The sequence below is a fragment of the Saccopteryx leptura genome, chromosome 1, assembly GCF_036850995.1.
Source record: "Saccopteryx leptura isolate mSacLep1 chromosome 1, mSacLep1_pri_phased_curated, whole genome shotgun sequence".
In the NCBI taxonomy this organism is placed as follows: Eukaryota; Metazoa; Chordata; class Mammalia; order Chiroptera; family Emballonuridae; genus Saccopteryx; species Saccopteryx leptura.
Genome location: NC_089503.1, coordinates 243,727,370 through 243,738,368, shown reverse-complemented (window position 1 = coordinate 243,738,368; position 10,999 = coordinate 243,727,370).

Here is a 10,999-nt window from a genome sequence, read left to right as displayed (position 1 = left end):
CCAGCAACCTTGAGCTCAAGCCAGTGAACTTGGGGTCATGTCTATGATCCCATGCTCAAGCCAGAAACCCCACTCTCAAGCTGGTGAGCCTGCACTCAAGCTGGATGAGCCCATGCTCAAGCTGGTGACCTTGGGGTTTCGAACCTGGGTCATCTGTGTCCCGGTCAATGCTCTATCCACTGCACCACTGCGTGGTCAGGCATTTTATTTTATTTATTTTTTTAAGTGAGAGGAAGGAAGATAGTAAGACAGACTTTCGCATATGCCCAGATCAGGATCCACCTGGAAACCCCCATCTGGGACCGATGCTCAAATCAACTGAGCTGTTTTTAGCACCTGAGGCTGACACTCCAAGCTCTAACAAGCTATTCTCAGCGTCCCGGGCTAATGCTTGAACCATTCGAGCCACTGGCTGTGGCAGGGGGAGAGAGAGAGAACAGGGAAAGGGAGGGGGAGAGAAACAGATGGTCACTTCTCCTATGTGCCTTGACTGGGGATCAAACTTAGGACATTCGTATGCCAGGCTGACACTCTATCCACTGAGCCTACTGGCTAGGGCCTTCTCTGTTATTTCTGCTCAATTTTTCTGTAAGCTTATAATTGCTCAAGAAGAAGAAGAAGAAGGAGGAGGAGGAGGAAGAGGAGGAGAAGGAAGAAGAAGAAGGATGCTGAGAAGGGCACAAGGGCAGGGCCAGACACTCTTAATAGTCAGGTCCAGATGTGACATAGGGGTGACAACCCAATTAAAAAATGGGCAGGAGGTCTGGATAGACATTCTTCCAAAAAAGACATACAGATGGCCAGCAGACATATAAAACGATGCTCAATGTCACTAATCATCAGGGAAATGCAAATTAAAACCACAATGAGGCCTTGGTCAGGTAGCTCAGTTGTTTAGAGCATCATCCTGATAAGTCAAAGTTGTGGTTTGATCTCCTGTTAGGGTACATGTGAGAAGCAACCAATGAATGTAAAACTAAATGGAACAACTAAGTGGAACAGCGAGTTGATGCTTTTCTCTCTCGCTCTCTCTCTTTCTCTCTCTTTTCTCTTCCTTTGACCCCTTTTCTCCCCCTTCCTCTCTCTTTCTTTCTGAAATCAATGGAAAAAAATTTAAAAAAAGAATCAACCAATGAATGCATGATCAAGTGGAAAAACAAACAGATATTTTTTTAAATAATTTATTTTATTTATTTCTTTATTTATTTTAGAGAAGAGAGAGAGAGAGAGAGAGAGAGAGAGAGAGAGAGAAGGTGAGGAGGAGCAGGAAGCATCAACTCCCATATGTGCCTTGACCAGGCAAGCCCAGGGCCTCAAACTGGCAACCTCAGCATTCCAGGTCAAGGCTTTATCCACTGCACCACCACAGGTCAGGCGACAAACAGATATTTATCTCTCTTTCTCCCTTCCTCTCCCTTTAAAATTAATAAATAAAATATTTTTTTAAAAGTTAAAGAAAGCCCTGGACAGTTGACTCAGGGGATAGGGTGTCAGTCCAGCGTATGGACATCTCAGGTTCAATTCCTAGTCAGGGCACACAAGAGAAGTGACCATCTGCTTCTCTTCTCCTTTCTCTCTTCCCCTCCCACAGCCAGTGGCTCAATTAGTTTGAGCTTGGCCCCAGGCACTGAGGATAGCTCGGTTGGTCCAAGCACATCAGGAGCAAGTGCTAAAAAATAGCATGATTGATTCAAGCATCGGCCCCAGACAGGGTTTGCCAGGTGGATCCTGGTCAGGGTGCATGCGGGAATCTGTGCTACTATCCCCCTCCTCTCAGTTAAAAAAAAAAAAAAGAATTAAAGAAAACCACAATGAACTATCACCTCACACCTGTCAGAATGGTATTATCAATAAACCAACAAAGAACAACTGTTGACGAGGAAGTGGAGAAAAGAGAACCCTTGTGCACTGTTGGTGGGAATGCGGATTGGTGCCGCCACTATAGAAAATAGTATGAAGTTCATCAAAAAATTAAAAATAAAGCTACCTTATGACCCAGCAATTTCTCTTCTGGGTATTTATCCAAAGAAATCCAAAACACTAATTCGAAAGGATACATACACCCTTATGGTCATTGCAACATTATTTACAATAGCCAAAATATAGAATCAACCTAAGTGCCCATCAATGGATGAATGGGTAAAGAAAATGTGGTATGTATATACAATGGAATATTACTTGGCCATAAAAAGTGTAAAATCTTTCCATTTTGACAATATGGTTGGAAAGGTATTATGCTAAGAGAGATGTCAGTCGAAGACAAATACTGTATAATCTCACTTCTATGTAGAATCTAGAAAAGCCAAACTTATAGAAACAGAGAGTAGCATGGTGGTGTTTCCAGAGGTCTAAAGTTGGGAGAAATGGGATGATGTTGGTCAAAGGACACAAAGTTTCAATTATAAGATCAATAAGTCCTGGAAATCTAATGTGGTAACAGCAGTAACAACACTGTGTTGTGTCCTTGAAATTTACTGAGAGTAAAATTTTAATGTTCTTATCACAAAAAAGGAAAGGTAAAACCACATGGGATGATACAGGTGTTAATTAGTTTGATTGTGGTGATCACTTCATAATGTATACAGATAACAAACCTTTACATTGTACACTTTAAATACATACAATTAAAAACCATTTTGGCCCTGGCCGGTTGGCTCAGTGGTAGAGCGTCGGCCTGGCAAATAAATAAATAAAAATAAATAAATAAAAACAATTTTTTTTTCACCTTTCTGAAGCTGGAAACAGGGAGGCAGTCAGACAGACTCTCGCATGCGCCCGACCGGGATCCACCCGGTATGCCCACCAGGGGGCGATGCTCTGCCCATCTGGGGTGTTGCTCTGTTGCGCCCAGAGCCATTCTAGTGCCTGAGGCAGAGGCCACAGAGCCATCCTCAGCACCCGGGCCAACTTTGCTCCAATGGAGCCTTGCCTGCGGGAGGGGAAGAGACAGACAGAGAGGAAGGAGAGAGGGAGAGGTGGAGAAGCAGATGGGCGCTTCTCCTGTGTGCCCTGGCCGGGAATTGAACCCAGGACTCCTGCACACCAGGCCGACGCTCTACCACTGAGCCAACCGGCCAGGGCCTAAAAACAAAATTTTGCTTGGTTAACTTGATTCCTTTGTTTGACTGCTGGGTTAAATTTACCAACTAGACTCTAAGGTTGTACTTACGCTGAAGAGGAGATGGGAATGAAAGTCAAAACAGACAATTTGGGGGTCAGGGAGGCCATTTTTTTAAGCTTTTTTAAAAAAGTGTATTGATTTTTAGAGAGAGAGGAAAGAAGAGAGTCAGGGAGCTAGGAACCTTAATCCATTCCTATATGTGCCCTGACCAGTAATTGAACCCCAAACCTTTGTATATCAGGACAATGCTCTAACCAACTGAACATCTGGCCAGGGCTTTTGTTTTAATTTTTAAAAAAGATTTTATTGGTGTTGGCCTGTATGCTCAGTGGATAGAGTGTTAGTCCTGCATGTAGACATCCAGGGTTTGATCCCTGGTCCGGGCACACAGGAGAAGCAACCATCTGCTTCTCTTCTCCTCCCTCTCTGCTCTCTCTCTTTCTTCCCCTCTCACAGCCAGTGGCTCAATTGGTTTAAGCATCTGCCTTGGGCACTGGGGATAGCTGGTTAATTCAAGCATCGGCCTCAGACAGGTGTTGCCAGGTGGCTGTCAGTTGAGGCACCTATGGGAGTCTATCTCTCTTTATCTCCCTTCTTCTCAATAAAAAAAACCCCCAGTATATCCAACTGTACTGTATAAATTAAATTGTACACAAACCAGGTAAAGATATATTTTTAAACTATGCAGAAAAATAAATTATATAAGTCAATGGTTTCTGGTATATTCATAGAGGTGTGCAACCAAAAAGAAACCTGTCCCCATCAGTAGCAACCCACCCTTTCCCAGCCCCTGACAACCAGTGACCCACTTCCTGTCTCTGTGGATGTGCCTGTTCTGAACATTTCACATAATTAGAACCACACATTGTGTGGTCTTTTAAGTCTGGCTTCTCACTGAGCATCATGTGTTCAAGGTTCATCCACATTGTAGGGAGTGTCAATGCTGCACTCCTTTTCATGGCTGAGTAATAATCCAGTGTGTGGAGGGGCCACATTGTGTTTGTTCGTTCACCCATCGATGGACACTCAGGTTGTGTTCTCCTTTTGGCTGTTGTGAATTGTGTGGCTGTGAATGGTGAGTTGTGAACATGGGAGTGCGGGTTGTTGTGTGTACATATGTCTACAGTTCTCATCTTCTTTTCCACCTAAGAGGGAAATTGCTAGGCCACACAATAATTCCGTACTTGACTTTTTGAGGAAAGGTATGACCAGCCGGTTTGGCATGCCGACATGGCCCACCCAGGGCATGGAGAGGGTGAGGCAGCCGCCTTTCTGCTGCTCCCTGGGGAGGAATCATTCATCCTGCCAATGACTTATTAATGAGAGCAGTTCAGTAGGACCAGGAGAACTTTCCATGGGTTCCTGTTTAAATAGGGCTGGTGTGACAGTGTAGGAGGAATCCTGCCCCCCCTTTACCAGGCACTGAATAAGGGAACCTCACTGCAGATCCTGCTTGTGGTACTTTCCAGCCGCCTGGAATCAAGGAAGGGGTGTGGTCAGGGCTGACTTGCCCAAGAGCTGCCAAACAATTTTCAATTATTTTGTGAAGGATTGCAGGACTCCAGATATTTAATGCCCAGAAAGGCTGGGCACTAATACCGTGTGGACACACTGCTTCGGGCTGCCCACTCTAGTACCTCCTAGCATTCATTGCCCCTGGGGGACCCAGAAGTGGACAGCGATAAGGCACAAGTCCTTCGGGAGCCCCCGAGGGGGGCCATGTCCTCATTCCACACCACATAGTTACACAAATGATTGACCTATGAGGCAGCCAGCCAGAGGAATAAGACAAAAAAGTCCTCAGTCTTTTTTTTTTTTTTTTTTTTGTATTTTTTCTGAAGCTGGAAACGGGGAGAGACAGTCAGACAGACTCCCGCATGCGCCCGACCGGGATCCACCTGGCACGCCCACCAGGGGCGACGCTCTGCCCACCAGGGGGTGATGCTCTGCCCCTCCGGGGCATCGCTCTGCCGCGACCAGAGCCACTCTAGCGCCTGGGGCAGAGGCCAAGGAGCCATCCCCAGCGCCCGGGCCATCTTTGCTCCAATGGAGCCTTGGCTGCGGGAGGGGAAGAGAGAGACAGAGAGTTAGGGGGGGGGTGGAGAAGCAAATGGGCGCTTCTCCTATGTGCCCTGGCCGGGAATCGAACCCGGGTCCCCCGCACGCCAGGCCGACGCTCTACCGCTGAGCCAACCAGCCAGGGCCCCCAGTCTTTTTCATTACACTTAGCGAGAAACAAGGTTTTGTATCTTGAAAATGAGGGTTTCATGCAAACCCTCAGATTTGCTAGAAATACCCTAATGTGGGCCAAGGGGATTGTTTCCCTCCCAGACTTCTCCTTAGATCAGGGGCCGGAGTGCAAAATGGGGTTACAGTCCTAGATGACCCAGTACAAGTCAGGGTGCTTCTCGCAACCTGGGTCTTTTTATTGTGAATGAAGCCATCTCATTTTCTCTGCCCTCAACGTGGGAAAGCTGATGCTACTGTTGGCAAACTCTCTCCTCAATGACTCATCCGGTGAGCCTCCTTGCCTGTAGAATTTATTTCTAATGAAAACATTTACTATTTTATTTTATTTTCTGAAGTTGGAAACAGGGAGGCAGTCAGACAGACTCCCGTATGAGCCCGACTGGGATCCACCCGACATGCCCACCAGGGGGCGATGCTCTGCCCATCTGGGGCGTTGCTTTGTTGCAACCAGAGCCATTCTACAGAGACATCCTCAGCACCCGGTCCAACTTTGCTCCAATGGAGCCCTAGCTGCAGGAGGGGAAGAGAGAGACAGAGAGGAAGGAGAGGGGGAGGGGTGGAGAAGCAGATGGACGCTTCTCCTGTGTGCCCTGGCTGGGAATCGAACCTGGGACTCTTGCACGCCAGGCCGTCACTCTACCACTGAGCCAACTGGCCAGGGCCTACTATTTTATTTTAAACAATTTGGTTTGTCCAAATACATCATTAGAGGAGTCAAAAGGCAAAGCACAGCCTGGGAGAAGATATTTGCAGTGTATTATACAGCAAAGAACTTGGGTCTAGCATATGTAAATAACTCACAAATCAAAACCAAGTTAAGAAAATGGACCAAGGATTTGTTTGTTTGTTTTTACACAGACAGAGAGAGAGTCAGAGAGAGGGATAGACAGGGACAGACAGACGGGAACGGAGAGAGATGAGAAGTATCAATCATCAGTTTTTTGTTGCCACACCTTAGTTGTTCATTGATTGCTTTCTCATATGTGCCTTGACTGTGGGCCTTCAGCAGACCAAGTAACCTCTTGCTTGAGCCAGCGACCTTGGGTCCAAGCTGGTGAGCTTTGCTCACACCAGATGAGCCTGCGCTCAAGCTGGCGACCTCGGGGTCTTGAACCTGGGTTGTCTGCATCCCAGTCCGATGCTCTATCCACTGCGCCACCGCCTGGTCAGGCTGGACCAAGGATTTGAAAGAGCAGTTCCTGAGGAAGGATGCCCAATGGCCATAAATATGTTTTGTGTGTGTGTGTGTGTGTGTGTGACAGAGACAGAGAGAGTCAGAGAGAGGGATAGATAGGGACAGACAGACGGGAACGGAGAGAGATGAGAAGTATCAATCATCAGTTTTTTGTTGCGACACCTTAGTTGTTCATTGATTGCTTTCTCATATGTGCCTTGACTGGGGGGCTACAGCAGACCGAGTGACCCCTTGCTCAAGCCAGTGACCTTGGTTTCTAGCTGATGAGCTGTGCTCAAACCAGATGAGTTCACACTCAAGCCAGCGACCTTGGGGTCTCGAACCTGGGTCCTCTGTGTCCTGGTTCGACACTCTCTACACTACGCCACTGCCTGGTCACGCCCATGAGCATGTTCCTTCCAGAGCCAGTCCACAGGGAAGTGTAGATTAAAACTCCAGAAAGGAGCCACTGCAACATGAGAATGACTAACACCAAAAGATCAGTACTGCCAATTGCTGCCCAGTATCTGCCAAAGGGAACCCCTGATATCTCAGGTGAAAATGCAATGAGGATGGGAGGAGGCAGCCACTTTTAGAAAGTTCTAAAAATGTCTTTATTTTTTATTTATTTTTTTAATTTATTGGTTGATTTGAGAGAGAGAGTGGAAAAGTGAAAGAGAGAGAAACATCCATTTGTTCCAGTTTTATGCATTTATTGGTTGATTCTTTTTTTTTTTTTTAGTGAGAGAGAGAGAGCGCGACAGACAGGAGAGCGACAGACAGGAAGAAAGGGAGAGAGATGAGAAACATCAACTCATAGTTGTGGCAACTTAGTTGTTCATTGATTGCTTTCTCATATGTGCCTTGATGGGGGGGGCGTGGCGCTTCAGCAGAGCCAGTGACCTCTTTTTTTTTTTTTTTTTTTTATTCATTTTAGAGAGGAGAGGGAGAGACAGAGAGAGAGAAGGGGGGAGGAGCTGGAAGCATCAATTCCCATATGTGCCTTGACCAGGCAAGCCCAGGGTTTCGAACTGGCAACCTCAGCATTTCCAGGTCGACGCTTTATCCACTGCGCCACCACAGGTCAGGCAAAAGTACATGCTATTTATTTATTTATTTATTCATTTTAGAAAGGAGAGAGAGAGGGAGAGAGAGAGAGAGACAGAGAGAGAGAAGGGAGGAGGAGCAGGAAACATCAGCTCCCATATGTGCCTTGACCAGGCAAGCCCAGAGTTTTGAACCGGTGACCTCAGCATTTCCAGGTCGACACTCTATCCACTGCGCCACCACAGGTCAGGCCCAGTGACCTCTTGATCAAGCCAGTGATCTTGGGCTCAAGTCAGCAACCTTGGGCTTAAAGCAAGCAACCATGAGGTCATGTCTGTGACCCCATGCTCAAGCTGGTGAACCCATGCTCAAGCTAGTAAGTCTGTGCTCAAACTGGCAACCTCAGGGTTTTGAAACTGGGTCCTCAGAATCCCAGGCCAAAGCTCTATCCACTATGCCACCGCCTGGTCAGGCTGGTTGATTCTTTATGTGCCCTGTCTGAGGATTGAACCTGCCACATTGGCTCATCTGGACGACGTTCTAACCAACTGAGTCACCCAGCCAGGGCAGAAAACATCATCTTTCCCCCCCCACCCCGAAGCTGGAAACGGGGAGGCAGTCAGACAGACTCCTGCATGCGCCCGACTGGGATCCACCTGGCACGCCCACCAGGGGGCAATGCTCTGCTCCTCTGGGGCGTCGCTCTGTTGCATCCAGAGCCATTCTAGTGCCTGAGGCAGAGGCCACAGAGCCATCCTCAGCGCCCAGGCAAACTTTGCTCCAATGGAGCCTTGGCTGCGGGAGGGGAAGAGAGAGACAGAGAGGAAGGAGAGGGGGAGGGGTGGAGAAGCAGATGGGCGCTTCTTCTGTGTGCCCCGGCTGGGAATCGAACCTGGGACTCCTGCACACCAGGCCGACGCTCTACCACTGAGCCAACTGGCCAGGGCCAGAAAACATTTTCTTTTAATTAAAATGTAATTGCATCCCATAAAAATCCACTATTTTAAAGTTGTATCTAGTGGTTCTTAGTACATTCACAGACTTGTGCAACTTCTACCACTGCCTAATTCCAGAACATTTTTGTCACTTCACAAAGGAAGCTCCATGCCCACAAGCTGTCACCCTCCACTCAGCAGGTCCCAGGCAGGAAACCAACTCAGGAAATGTAGCTTGCAGAGGGCAGGACTGGAAGAAAATTATATGTTCTGTTTGGAGTATAAATACATAAATATACATTTAAAGCTAAAATAGTGTTGTGATTTTTTCATTTTTTTTTATTTATGAATCTTAGATAGAGAGGAAGGGGGAGAGAGAGACAGACAGACAGACAGACAGACTGAAACATCCATCTGCTCTTGCGTGTGCCCCCACTGGTAGAGAGGAAGGGGGAGAGAGAGACAGACAGACAGACAGACAGACTGAAACATCCATCTGCTCTTGCGTGTGCCCCCACTGGGAATTGAACCAGAAACCTCCATGCATTTGGACAATGCTCTAACCAACCGAGCTATCTGGCCATGGCAGTGCTGTGAGTTTTAATACACATACTTTTTTAATTTTTTTTTTTTGTACTTTTCTGAAGCTGGAAACGGGGAGAGACAGTCAGACAGACTCCCGCATGCGCCCGACCGGGATCCACCCGGCACGCCCACCAGGGCGACGCTCTGTCCACCAGGGCGACGCTCTGCCCACCAGGGGGCGATGCTCTGCCCCTCCGGGGCATCACTCTGCTGCTACCAGAGCCACTCTAGCGCCTGGGGCAGAGGCCAAGGAGCCATCCCCAGCGCCCGGGCCATCTTTGCTCCAATGGAGCCTTGGCTTCGGGAGGGGAAGAGAGAGACAGAGAGGAAGGAGGGGGGTGGTGGAGAACCAAATGGGCACTTCTCCTATGTGCCCTGGCCGGGAATCGAACCCTGGTCCCCCACACGCCAGGCCGACGCTCTACCGCTGAGCCAACCGGCCAGGGCCCATACTTTTTTAATTTTTAAGAACTTCTCAACTACTTTAATGTTCTGGGGGAGAAATCTATTAAAATATGTTTAAATATATTAAAATGTATACAGGGTGTGCATTTTTCCCTGTGGAATATGGCTCAGTGAGCTCCGTTTACCGACACTCCCCTCTTTGTTGTACCCAGCAGCCCAAAGGCATTCTGTGGGGCTGGAGCTGTGTTTTCTCCAGCACAGGGGTTCAGGGTGCAGGGGAGCCTCTGCCAGGGAGAGTAGGGAACTTGAAAGAGGCAGGCTTCTCTAGGTGGGTGGGAACAGGTGCTGGATTGCTGGTGTTTTGCTGCCCTCTGGTGGCAGCATGCAGTTGCTCCTCTCAGTCTCAAATCAAGAAGTAGCTTTAAGTACTGTACCTTGGTTGTTTGGTGGAGATTGCTTTATTTACTTGGTCAATAATAATAAGATCCAGCCCTGGCCAGGTATCTCAGTTGGATATGGCAAGGTACTCATCAGGGCACATACAAGCATTAACCAAGAGATATATAAATAAGTGGAACAACAAATTGATGTCTAAGTGGAACAACAAATTTATGTCTATCTGTCTCTCCCTTCCTCTTAAAATCAGTTAAAAAAATAACCAGAACCAACATTTATTCAGCACTGACTGTGCACCAAGTGCCTGGAAACCATCACAATGAGCTTGGGAGAGGAAGTTCTGGGAAGACGCCTGGCCTTTGCTTCAGGGACCAGGCTGAAACCCAGACTGAGAGGAAGATGGTTGGCAAAGAAGGATTTATTTTTATCACTTTTAATTTTCCATTGACTTGAGAGAGAGAGAGAGAGACAGAAATGAAGGGAGAGAAAGAGACAACAACTTGCTGTTCCACGTAGTTGTGTACTCATTGATTGCTTCTCACACATGCCCTGACTGGGGATCGAACCCATGACCTCAGTGTGTCAGCACAGTGCTTTATCCACTGAGCAACTCAGTCAGGGCAAGGAGGATTTATTTATTTATTTATTTTATATATTTTTTATTTTTTTTTTTTTTTTTTTTTTTATTTTTTTTTTTTTTTACAGAGACAGAGAGAGAGTCAGAGAGAGGGATAGACAGGGACAGACAGAGGAACGGAGAGATGAGAAGCATCAATCATTAGTTTTTCATTGCGCATTGCAACACCTTAGTTGTTCATTGATTGCCTTCTCATACGTGCCTTGACCGCGGGCCTTCAGCAGACCGAGTGACCCCTTGCTCAAGCCAGCGACCTTGGGTCCAAGCTGGTGAGCTTTTGCTCAAACCAGATGAGCCGACGCTCAAGCTGGTGGCCTCAGGGTCTCGAATCTGGGTCTTCTGCATCCCAGTCAGACGCTCTATCCACTGCACCACCACCCAGTCAGGCCCATTGCTCGTTTTTACCCAATTATAGTATCTTTTTTGTTTTGTATCTTCTTTTTTTTTTT